This window comes from Oryctolagus cuniculus, chromosome 8 (genome assembly GCF_964237555.1).
Source record: "Oryctolagus cuniculus chromosome 8, mOryCun1.1, whole genome shotgun sequence".
NCBI classification, from domain to species: domain Eukaryota; kingdom Metazoa; phylum Chordata; class Mammalia; order Lagomorpha; family Leporidae; genus Oryctolagus; species Oryctolagus cuniculus.
Window position 1 is genome coordinate 14722982 of NC_091439.1, and position 12938 is coordinate 14735919.

Here is a 12938-nt window from a genome sequence, read left to right on the forward strand (position 1 = left end):
GGTTGAATATAAACGTACTATGTGATCCAAATACTATGTGCTTTTAGGTGTTTATTAAATGAAAGCATACACCTATTCAAAGATTTGCTCACAAACTTTCATAGCAGCTTTATTTATGACAGTTAAAAATTAGACAAAAATATATCAGATGAATGCATACACAAAATGTTTTACAAACAATGGAATATTTCTGAGCAAATAAAGGAAAGTCATGTTGATATGTATAGAAATATGGATGGATTTCAAAATAATTATGTGATATGAAAGAATCCTGAGAAAAAGTATACATATGAATATCTCATTTCCATAAAACTCTACGAAATGCAAACTAACTTCTAGTGACCAAAAGCAAACCAGTAGATCCTTGGGTGGAGGAAATGTGTGGAGGAACCAGAGGAAGATTCTTCCAATCCACAAACATGGAATAATTTTTTCCATTTTTTGTGTCTTCTTCTATTTCTTTCTTTAATGTTTTGTAATTTTCATCATAGAGATCTTTCACCTCCTTGGTTAAATTTATTCCAAGATATTTACATTTTTTGGTAGCTATTGTGAATTGGATTGATCTTAGAAGTTCTTTCTCAGACATGGCACTGTCTGTGTATACAAAGGCTACTGATTTTTGTACATTAATTTTATAACCTGCAACTTTCCCAAACTCCTTTATGCATTCCAATGGTCTGTTAGTTGAGCCTCTTGATTCCTCCATATATAGAAGCATTTCATCTGCAAACAGGGATAATTTGACTTCCTCCTTTCCAATTTGTGACCCTTGATTTCTTTTTCTTACAAAATGGCTCTGGCTAAAACTATTTTGAATAGCAATGCTGAAAGTGGACATCCTTGTCAGCTTCTGGATCTTAATGTTTCTAACTTTTCCCTAATTCAATAAGATGCTATGGGTTTGTCATAAATGGTCTTCATTGTGTTGAGAAATGTTCCTTCTGTACCCAATTTGCTTAAGGTTTTTATCATGAAAGTATGTTGGATTTTATCAAATGCTTTCTCTGCATTTATTGAGATAATCATGTGGTTTTTATTCTTCAATTTGCTAGTGTAATGTATCACATTTATCGATTTGCATATGTTGAACCATCTCTGCATACCAAGGATAAATCCCACTTGTTCTGGATAAATGTTGTTGGATTCAATTAGCTAATATTTTGTTGAGGATTTTTATATCTATGTTCATCAGGAATATTAGTCTATAGTTCTCTTTCTTTGTTTTATTTTTTTCTGGTTTTGGAGTTAAGGTGATGCTGGCCTCCTAGAAAGAATTTGGGAGGATTCCCTCCCTTTCAATTATTTTGAATAGCATGAATAGAATTGGAATTAGTTCTTTAAATTTCTCATAGAATTCAGCAGTGAAGCTGTTCAGTCCTGGTCTTTTTTTTTTTGTTGGGAGGGTCTTTATTATTGATTCAATTTCCATCTTGGTTATTAGTCTGTTTAGGTTTTCTATGTCTTCATGACTCAATTTTTGTAGATTTTATATGTCCAGGAACCTATGTGTTTCTTGTAGAATTTTCAATTTTTCTGCATATAGCAATTTGTTGTCATTCCTGATAATTTCTAATTTTTTTGAAGATTCATTTATTTATTTGAAAGTCAGAGTTACACAGAGAGAGGAGAGGCAGAGAGAGAGAGAGAGAGAGAGAGAGAGAGAGAGAGAGGTCTTCCATCTGATGGTTTACTCCCCAGATGGCTGCAATGGCCACAGCTGCACCGATCCAAATCCAGGAGCCAGGAGCTTCTTCCGGGTCTCCCACATGGGTGCAGAGGCCCAAGGACTTGGGCCATCTTCTACTGCTATCCTGGGCCATAGCAGAGGGCTGGTCAAGAAGTGGAGCAGCTGGGTCTTGAACCTGCGCCCATATGGGATGCCGGCGCTTCAGGCCAGGGCATTAACCCACTGTGCCACAGCACTGGCCCCCCTGATAATTCTTTATATTTCTGCAGCTCACAGAAATTTTCCAAGTAGCCTTAGCAAGCTGGTGAGGGAAATTCTTCATATATTTGGAAAATGTGTCATCTAGCTGGCATTTTAGACATGTTTTTGATGAATCAAAAGCCTAGAATCTAGAAAGTTGATTAAGAAATTTATCTACTAACAGAATGAAGAGACCAAATATAGGTGTTTGCCCTCCAAGGTGGATAGGACTTTGAGGGAGAAGAAAGTTGTAGAGGGAGCCAAAGGAAGGAAGGTTAGGTGGTGTCATTAACATTTTCTCTGACCTTTCTGTGTCATTCCTGGGTCTCAATGTGGGGAAGTAGAGCAAACACTGGTAACATGATTGTTGGAATGGGAACAGGTAGGTGATCTAGGAATATGTTGGCTCTTAGAAGATCAATGGAGGAGACATAAAGGAGGAAAACACAGGTTCTGTTCTTATTCTACATTTCACTTGATCTTAGTCAAAAGGCTGGGAAGCGATTCTCTTACATTTCAAAACAACACATATTGTCTTACCAGCACAATGGCTAGTGAATCAGAGTCAGAGTTGAAAGTGATAAAAGATGAGTTTAGAAAGATAAACAGGGACTAGACTGCATAGGGCCTTTCAGGCTACATATGGAGTTTGATGGCAAGACAATATTTTTATTGTCTACTATCTGGAAACTTGAACAAAGGGGTTTCTATATTAAGAACGCATTTGCCTCAAAAATAACAATCAGAAAACTCCACAACAGTTCCTAAAACAACCAGAGTTTCATTTGCCTCAGGTGATAAGAAACTAAGAGTGGGCTGTACACTATTGTCAAGGACCTTCTTGCACTTTGCCACGTATCATCCTTAGCCTGTGACTTTCGTCTCTTGCTTGCAGTACGGCTGTTTCAGTTTTGGATACCATGATCACATTACAGGGAGGCAAAAAAGGAGCACAAAAGGCTGAAAAATGGGGATTAAGTCTGCTTTTTGAAAAGTTCCTTTTTGGAATTTCTATTCAGAATTATTTTGATTATTTCCTTTAGGCCAGGATTGGGTCTCATAGTCACCCTTTGTGACAACAGCAACTCAGGAGGTCAACACTGAGCCATTAAACTTGTGTCCTTGGGTAAGGTCAGGGTCCCATTAGAAGAATGGATATTGAATAGAAAACCAGCAGTGTTACCAGAGGTGGCAAAAATGGAAACAAACAGTCATGTTTGAAGGCTACTTCAGGAATTAAGGTGAGAGATGATGGAGCCTGGAGTGGGGTGATAGACGTGATGGTAAGGAAACTTGGTCAGATTCATGATATTTAAAAAAAAAGACCTGTCTGAAGACCTTAATGAGTTTGGTGATGATTTATGGGTATTTGTCCTTCTCTATAGGTAAAAAAGATATCATTTACTGAAATAGTGACTGTGGCAGGAGCAGATTTGGGAGAAAAATTTCTTGAATTCTAATGTTGGTAGAGATGTCACCATTGCTAATATCACAGGTGTACGTGCTTGGGGCTAGCTGTTTAGCAGACACATTGTGGCAGATATTTAGAGAGAAAACTGGCTTTGAATTTTACAAGCTCCTAATACATCATCTGCTGCTTGAATTTTTCAAACTCTTTTTTTTTTTTTTTTGACAGGCAGAGTGGACAGTGAGAGAGAGAGACAGAGAGAAAGGTCTTCCTTTTGCCGTTGGTTCACCCTCCAATGGCCACCGCGGGCGGCGCGCTGCGGCCGGCGCACCGCGATGATCCAATGGCAGGAGCCAGGAGCCAGGTGCTTTTCCTGGTCTCCCATGGGGTGCAGGGCCCAAGTACCTGGGCCATCCTCCACTGCACTCCCTGGCCACAGCAGAGAGCTGGCCTGGAAGAGGGGCAACCCGGACAGAATCCGGCGCCCCGACCGGGATTAGAACCCGGTGTGCCGGCGCCGCTAGGCGGAGGATTAGCCTGGTGAGCCGCGGCGCAGGCCTCAAACTCTTAATACATATACCCATTGCCAACTGTAGTACAGAGGTCTGTCCTTGACATTCTGAAGAAATTAAGCCAAATGAATTCTCTAGTATCATTTGGTATTACCAGGATATCGTTTTGGGCTTGAGAGAAGGGTGATTCTTCTCTCAGATGGGCCACTGTGTTTCTGAAGCCATACAGGACAAATATGAATAGTGTGGAGATTACACATGGGCACTGTAGTTTCAGGAATAGATATTGTCACTGTAAAGAAGATTTAAGAGTGAACAATTAGAAGGTGAAATATAATGAAACTCTGAATTTAAGCATGGTGGACACTATTGCCTTGAGGGTACTGCGATGCCACATAATGGTGCCTACTGATGCAACGCCTATGGGATGACTAACATGGCATGGAATCAATCCTGTATCAAGTCTCATCTTGGTTCACTTTCCAAATCCTTCAGGATGTGGCTCCATACAACCAAACATCTCACTTGGTGCTATTAATGCCTGTTCCTAGTTTCTCCTGCCTCTGTTCTCCAGCTCCTGAAGATGTATTCATCACATCTATTGCCAGAACTGATTTACATGCTGTGTAGGCCTGATGTGTCCAGGATATTTATCAGCTGGTTCAGCACCATGATCAGATAAGGATTCAAATTAAGTTCTGGCTCAGATTCCCCTGCAATGTCTCTCACCAGGTAGACAAGGCCAAGACCAAGGACATCAAAGATCTCTATGATGAGAATTACAAAATCTTAAAGAAAGTAATAGAGGATACCAAAAATGGAAAAATCTTCCATGCTCATGGATTGGAAGAATCAATATCATCAAAATGTCCATTCTCCCAAAAGCAATTTATGGATTCAACACGATACCAATCAAAATACCAAATACATTCTTCTCAGATCTGGAAAAAATGATGCTGAAATTCATATGGAGGCACTGAGACCTCGAATAGCTAAAGCAGTCTTGTACAACAAAAACAAAGCCGGAGGCATCACAATACCAGATTTCAGGACATACTACAGGGCAGCTGTAATCAAAACAGCATGGTACCGGTACAGAAACAGATGGATAGACCAATGGAACAGAATTGAAACAACAAAAATCAATCCAAACATCTACAGCCAACTCATATTTGATCAAGCATCTAAAACCAATTTCTGGAGCATGGACAGTCTATTCAATAAATGGTGCTGGGAAAACTGGATTTCCAAATGCAGAAGCATGAAGCAAGACCCCTACCTTACACAAAAATCCACTCAACATGGATTAAAGATCTAAATCTATGACCTGACACCATCAAATTATTAGAGAACATTGGAGAAACCATGTAAGATATAGGCACAGCCAAGACTTCTTGGAAAAGACCCTGGAGGCACAGGCAGTCAAAGCCAAAATTAACCATTGGGATTGCATCAAATTGAGAAATTTCTGTACTGCAAAAGAAACAGTCAGGAAAGTGAAGAGGCAACCGACAGAACGGGAAAAAATATTTGCAAACTATGCAACCGATAAAGGATTAATAACCAGAATCTACAAAGAGATCAAGAAACTCCACAAAAACGAAACAAACAACCCACTTGAGAGATGGGCCAAGTAACTCAATAGACGTTTTTCAAAAGAGGAAATCCAAATGGCCAACAGACACATGAAAAAAGGTTCAGGATCACTAGCAACCAGGGAAATGCAAATCAAAACCACAATCAGGTTTCACCTCACCCCGGTGAGAATGGCTCACATACAGAAATCTATGAACAACAGATGCTGGCGAGGATGTGGGGAGAATGGGACACTAATCCACTGTTGGTGGGAATGCAAACTGGTCAAGCCACTATGGAAGTCAGTCTGGAGATTCCTCACAAACCTGAATATAACCCTACCATTCAACCCAGCCATCTCACTCCTTGGAATTTACCCAAAGAAAATTAAATTGGCAAACAAACAAGCTGTCTGCACCTTAATGTTTATTGCAGCTCAATTCACAATAGCTAAGACCTGGAACCAACCCAAATGCCCATCAACAGTAGACTGGATAAAGAAATTATGGGACATGTACTCTATAGAATACTATACAGCAGTCAAAAACAACGAAACCCAGTCATTTGCAACAAGATGGAGGAATTTGGAAAACATCATGCTGAGTGAATTAAGCCAGTCCCAAAGGGACAAATATCATGTTCTCCCTGATTGAAGACAACTAACAGAGCACCAAAAAAGGTAACCTGTTGAAGTGAAATGGACACTATGAGAAACAATGACTTGATCAGCCCTTGTCCTGACTGTTGAGGAACAACTTACTATTTTATTCCTTTTAGTAGTTTTTTTTGTTCTACTTAATACTATTGGTTGAACTCTTTAATTAATACACAATTATTCTTAGGTATTTAAATTTAACTGAAAAGTGATTCCTGTTAAATATGAGTGGGAATAAGAGAGGGAGGAGATGTACAGTTTGGCATATGCTTACTCGGACTTACCCCTAATGGTAGAGTTAGAAATGTTCCAGGAATTCAATCATATCAAGGTGGCATGTACCAATGCCATCTCACTAGTCAAAGTGATCAGTTTCAGTTCATAATTGATCATAATGATAGGATTAAGTGTCAAAAGGATCACATAAACAAGACAAGTGTCTGCTAATACTAACTGACAGAATTAAAAAGGAGAGACAATCCAACATGGGAAGTGGGATACACAGCAGACTCATAGAATGGCAGATGTCCTAAACAGCACTCTGGCCTCAGAATCAGCCCTTAAGGCATTTGGATCTGGCTAAAAAGCCCATGAGCGTATTTCACGCATGGAAAGCCAAGACACTGTGGCAAAAAAACAAACAAACAAACAAACAAAAAAACCCTAAATGAAAGATCTCTGTGAGTGAGATCCCAGCGGAAAGAATGGGCCATCAAAGAAGGAGGTACCTTTCTCTGAAGGGAGGAGAGAACTTCCACTTTGACTATGGCCTTGTCTAAATAAGATCGGAGTTGGTGACCTCTACAGGCTTCCATAGCCTTGGCAGCTCATTTCAAGTGCCTCGGGTGATTACTGACATCATAAATAAGAGTGTCAGTTGTTAAATCAGGGTCAGTACTGTGGCGCAATGGGTTAACACCCTGGCTAGAAGCGCCGGCATCCCATATGGCTCCGGTTCAAGTCATGGCTACTCCACTTCCGATCCAGCTCTCTGCTATGGCCTGGGAAAGCAGTGGAAGATGGCCCAAGTCCTTGTGCTCCTACACCTGCATGGGAGACCTAGAAGAAACTCCCGGCTCCTTGCTTCGGATCAGTGCAGTTTCTGGCTGTTGCAGCCAACTGGGGAGTGAACCATCAGATGGAAGACCTCTCTCTCTGCCTCTCCTCTCTCTAACTCTGACTTTCAAATAAATAAATAATAAATCTTTAAAAGAACCAAAAAATTGTTAAATTAACAATAGGAGTCACTGTGCACTTACTCCCCATGTAAGATCTCTGTCTTTAAAGTGTTTTATGGCCGGCACCTCAGCTCAATAGGCTAATACTCTGCCTGCAGCACTGCCACACCAGGTTCTAGTCCTGGTCGGGGCGCTGGATTCTGCCTCAGTTGCCCCTCTCCCAGGCCAGCTCTCTGCTGTGGCCAGGGAGTGCAGTGGAGGATGGCCCAAGTCCTTGGGCCCTGCACCCCATGGGAGACCAGGAGAAGCACCTGGCTCCCGGCTTCCGATCAGCATGGTGCGCCAGCCGCAGCGCGCAGGCCGCGGCGGCCACTGGAGGGTGAACCAACGGCAAAGGAAGACCTTTCTCTCTGTCTCTGTCTGTCACTGTCCACTCTGTCTGTCAAAAAAAAAAAAAAATAAAGTGTTTTAGTATGTGAATTTACAGTATAACTAGTACTCAAACAGTACTTTATACTTTGTGTTTCTGTGTGGGTGCAAACTGTTGAAATCTTTACTTAGTAAATAGTAAGTTGATCTTCTGTATATAAAGATAGTTGAAAATGAATCTTGATGAAGAATGGTGTTGGAGAGGGGGTGGAAGATGGGATGGTTGTGGGTGGGAGGGAGGTTATGGGGGAAAAAGCCACTATGATCCAAAAGTTGTACTTTGGAAATTTATATTTATTATATAAAAGTTAAAAAAAACAAATTAAGTTCTGTTCACTAGCCTCCAATCTCGGGGGTACTGAGAAGCCCTAGTATTCCCTTGAAATAACTGCTGAGTTCCAGCACTGCACCTTGTATTTCGCTGCTCCCTGGAGGCCATGCACTATGTTAGCCAACTTTCACCCTCATAACATTGTTTCTTTGAGAGCTGGGGATACTACCCTGATCTCCAATCTATGTATCTCTTTCCATTCTTGTTACCTTGGAGAATTGTACTTCTTCCTTCATTCTTAGTTGTGGGTTTTTTCCCTGTTGTAAATGGACAGGTCTCTTAGAACCACACTACGGACTCTTTCATAAGCACCGAGAGATACTTGTCACTGCTGTCTGTGGATTAGTTCTAGTTGTGAAGTATGCCTGAGCCATCCTTAAGTATGTTTTACTCTTGGACTCTATCCTGCAAACTCTTTCTCAGGCTGTGTAGCCTCTCTCGTCTCTCACTTGGTTCAGTATTGCTCTTCCAGCTTGACTGAGCTCACTGTTCCTTGCTGTGCCATTCCCTTCTCTACAATTATTTTCTTCTTGCTATTCACCTAATCTGGAAAGGCTTCCATTTTCTTTATACAGTCTAGACCCTCCCTCCCAAACAATGTCCTGCTCAAGTTCTAGTTTTACAAATGCTTTATCAATTTCTAGCCCCAATATTCTGCCTCTTCCATCTGACCTCTTATAATAGTTGAGCACTTTAATCATGGACACATTTTTTAAACTAATTGATAGGTATATTAACTGTATTACTGAACAAAAAGCCCTTGTCATAAAATAAGATGTTTGCTTAAATGGATTTGAATTCAGGTAATGCTTGCCAAATGAATTTTGAGATTTTATCCATACAGAACTGCTTCTCCCCTACTACTTACACTTTCTCTCACTTTCCCTGTTTATCAATCTCTATTTCTGTTAAAAAGGTATCATCGAAATATTTGGGTTGGACAATTGTTTCTTAGATCTGATATCAAAGCATAACCTACAAAAGAAAAAAACAGGGGGCCAGTGCCGTGGCATAGTGGGTAAAGCCACTGCCTGCAATGCTGGCATCCTATATAGGCACCGGTTTGAGTCCTGGCTGCTCCACTTCCAGCTCTCTGCTATGGCCTGAGAAAGCAGTAGAAGATGGCCCAAGTTCTTGGGCTCCTGAACCCATATGGGAGACCTGGAAGAAGCTCCTGGCTCTTGGCTTTGGATCAGCCCAGCTTTGGCCATTGTAGCCATTTGGTGATTGAACTAGTGAATGGAAGACCTCCCTTTCTCCCTCTCTCTGCCTCTGCCTCTCTGCAACTCTGCCTTTCAAAGAAATAAACAAAAAAAAAGAAAAAAGAAAAAAAATAGATTGTTTGCATTTCATCAAAATTAAACACTCCTGTGCTCCAAAGAACTTCATAAAAGAAGTAAAAAGACAATGTATAAAATGAAGAAAATTTTTGCAAATTATATCTGATAAAGGACTTGTATGTTAAATACCCATATTTAAAAAAATCCTAGCTAGGGATATAGTGTAGGCTATAGTTTGGCTATAGAATATATAAAAAAACTCCTACAACTCAATAATTAAGACAACGCAATTTTTTTTTTTTGACAGGCAGAGTGGACAGTGAGAGAGAGAGACAGAGAGAAAGGTCTTCCTTTGCCGTTGGTTCACCCTCCAATGGCTACCACGGCCAGCGCGCTGCGGCCGGCACACTGCGCTGATCCGATGGCAGGAGCCAGGTACTTATCCTGGTCTCCCATGGGGTGCAGGGCCCAAAGCCTTGGGCCATCCTCCACTGCACTCCCTCGCCACAGCAGAGAGCTGGCCTGGAAGAGGGGCAACCGGGACAGAATCCGGCGCCCCGACCGGGACTAGAACCCGGTGTGCTGGCGCCGCAAGGCGGAGGATTAGCCTAGTGAGCTGTGGTGCCGGCCAAGACAATGCAATTTAAAAAGTGGGCAAATTGGGAATTGGGCATTTGGCCTAGAGGTAAGATGCTGGTTAGGAAGCCCATGCCACATGCCAGTGTGCCTAGGTTCTATTCTTGCTGTCACTCCCAATTCTAGTTTCCTGATAATGTAGATCCTGTGAGGCAGTAGGTCATGGCTCAAATAATTGGGCGCCTGCCACCCACATGGAAAACCTGGATCACATTCTTAGCTCTTGGCTTAAGCCTGGACTAGACTTGGCTGTTGTAGGCATTTGGGGGAATGAAACAGTAGATGGGAGCTTTCACTCTATTTCTCTGTCTCTGTCTCTCTGCCTCTCAAAACAAACAAACAAACAAAAGCAGTGGGCAAATGATCTGATCAAATATTTCTCCAAAAAGACAGAAAAATGGCCATTAAATACATGAAAATATGTTCTGTATTAAGAGCCATCAGTGAACTGCAAATAAAAATTATAATGAAATGCCACTTTATACTCATTTATCCACTAAAATGACTTTAATAGAAACAGAAAATAGCAACTGTTGGAAAAAACTGGAGTAACAGGAACCCTGAAACACTGATTATGGGAATGTAAAATGCTGCTGCTCTGGGTGTTGGCCTCTGGAGGCTCAGAGCTGAGTCTTTCAGGGGAACTTCCCCTAGTTGGTGAAACCGCAGTTGGAAGGTAATACCTCATCCCAACCACAGTCCACAGTCCAATATTGTGGTACAAAGGCCTGATTCCCCCTCCACCCAGAATATTACTTGAGGAGTCATCTCAGCTCCACAGTGCCCCAGGCAACCCATTTGCCACTGTATCATACTTTAATGTCTCCCTTGCTCTTTTGCAGGTGTTGTTCTTAATTGCACTTCCAATAAACTTTCCTCATACAAATCTCCACCTCAGAGTTGGTTTTCTAGGGCACTCAAATTAAAACACTGTGCACTGAGTGGCTGTGACTGAGTTACCATCTTTATACAAATAGTCTTCTTCAGTCACCTAGTAGGTGCTCAGCATGTTTGATGAGCTGAATTCTTCTCTAGACACTGACCTGTTTCCTTCTCTATGCAGAAGGCTTTTAGGTACAATGGCTGTTTTTCTTCCACTTGATCCCCCAAGGTGGTTGTTTCCTGAGGTTTAGTCTTCTGACCCCTCTTTTTTCTGTACTTTTGCAAACTTTAGCCTTTCTACAATTTTCAGTTACCAAATAAATCTGCTGCTGAATGTCAAGTCCTCACTGAAGTGCTAGGCACTGCACATGTCTGTTCTGGGTTTTCCTAATTAAGACTGAATGTAGTCTGTGCTTTGTCTATGGGTTGGCAGGATTAAGGGTATTAGTGAGGGGTGGAGATGAGGTCATCTGAGAGCCCCTGAGATCCTAAGGACAGTGCGGAATGCAAGTAGCATGTGAAAGCACTTGGAAGCCGCTGGAAAGGAGATTGAAGGAGAGAGGAAATGAAAGTACCCAGCACTAGTTGGGACCTGCAATAAAGGGCTGAGCAGTAGGCACATCAGAGCAGTTAGAAGTTGTGGCTTGAGGGATAGGCATTAGGCTTAATGGTTAAAACAATGGCTAAGAAATTTGTGTCCCCTATTGGAATGCCTGGATTCAATTCCTGGCTTTGGCTGTCAATGCAGATCTTTGGGAGCAGTGGTGATGGCTCAAGTGTTTGGGTTCCTGCCACTCTTTTGGAAAACCTGAATTGAGCTACTTGCCCCTGGCATTAGCTGGGCCCAGTCTTTGCTGATTTAGAATCTGAGGAGTGAACCAATGGATGGGAGCTCTCTATCTGTCTTTCAAATAACTAACTAACTAACTAAATAAATAGTGGTTTGAAGACTGAACAATTTCTGGGAAGCAGCCAGGAGTGCTTATCCCTGAAAGTGTCAATATGATATCATCACTGTCTCTAACTCGACAAATTAAGACAAAAGTCAGCCGGTGCCGTGGCTCACTAGGCTAATCCTCCACCTTGCGGCGCCGGCACACCAGGTTCTAGTCCTGGTTGGGGCACTGGATTCTGTCCCGGTTGCCCCTCTTCCAGGCCAGCTCTCTGCCATGGCCCAGGAAGGCAGTAGAGGATGGACCAAGTGCTTGGGCCCTGCATCCCATGGGAGACCAGGAGAAGCACCTGGCTCCTGCTTTCGGATCAGCACGGTGCACTGGCAGCAGCGCGCCGGCCGTGATGGTCACTGGAGGGTGAACCAACGGCAAAGGAAGACCTTTCTCTCTGTCTCTCTCTCACTGTCCACTCTGTCAAAAAAAAAAAAAAAAAAAAAAAGACAAAAGTCACCTTCCTATTTTGACTTGCTATCTTTAAATATCCAACTATCTAATTACTCGATCCATTCTTATCTAGTCACTCATTCTTGAAAATCCAAGAAATTTCTGGCCATTTCATAGACACTGCCACTCATATCTACAAAATCTCAACAATTTTGTGAGTCTCTTTCTTAGTTAGGTAGAAATGAAGTATAGCTAACACTACTTAATTGTATAGAATTGATTTTTGACATTCATTAGATAAATACTCATTGAGTACTTACTGTGTCCCAGGAAACATTCTTTGTGCTAGGGATGCAATGAAGAATGACACTATACATGGCCCTCAGATTATAGTCTAGTGGAGGAGACTTATTTTAGTAAAACCATAAAATAAATGTGAATTTGCAACTATGACAAGTACTAGCTAGGTAGCAGAAATAGTTCTATTTATTTATTTATTTTTGACAGGCAGAGTTAGACAGTGAGAGAGAGAGAGACAGAGAGAAAGGTCTTCCTTTTTCCGTTGGTTCACCCACCAAGTGGCCACTATGGCTGGTGTGTTGTGGCAGGCACGCTAGGCTGATCCGAAGCCAAGAGCCAGGTGCTTCCTCCTGGTCTCCCATGCGGGTGAAGGGCCCAAGGACCTGGGCCATCCTCTACTGCACTCCCGGGCCATAGCAGAGAGCTGGACTGGAAGAGGAGCAACGGGGACAGAATCTGGTGCCCTGACCATGACTAGAAGCCAG

At 42.1% G+C, this 12938-nt stretch overlaps 1 protein-coding gene across 21 annotated transcripts in view; it reads left to right on the top strand.

Annotated features, from left to right (window-relative positions):
• Positions 1-3003: 3003 nt before the first annotated feature.
• IQCM (IQ motif containing M) overlaps positions 3004-12938 on the top strand; it is a 577684-nt gene continuing 567749 nt past the window's right edge. For 18 of the 21 annotated variants that reach the window (XM_051819382.2, XM_051819370.2, XM_051819385.2 and 15 more), the window contains exon 1: positions 3005-3171. The gene's annotated coding sequence lies outside the window, so the exon portion shown is untranslated. Of the gene's footprint in view, positions 3172-12938 lie in introns of all 21 variants that reach the window. The other 3 variants (XM_070047451.1, XM_051819390.2, XM_051819388.2) reach the window with 1 other exon arrangement.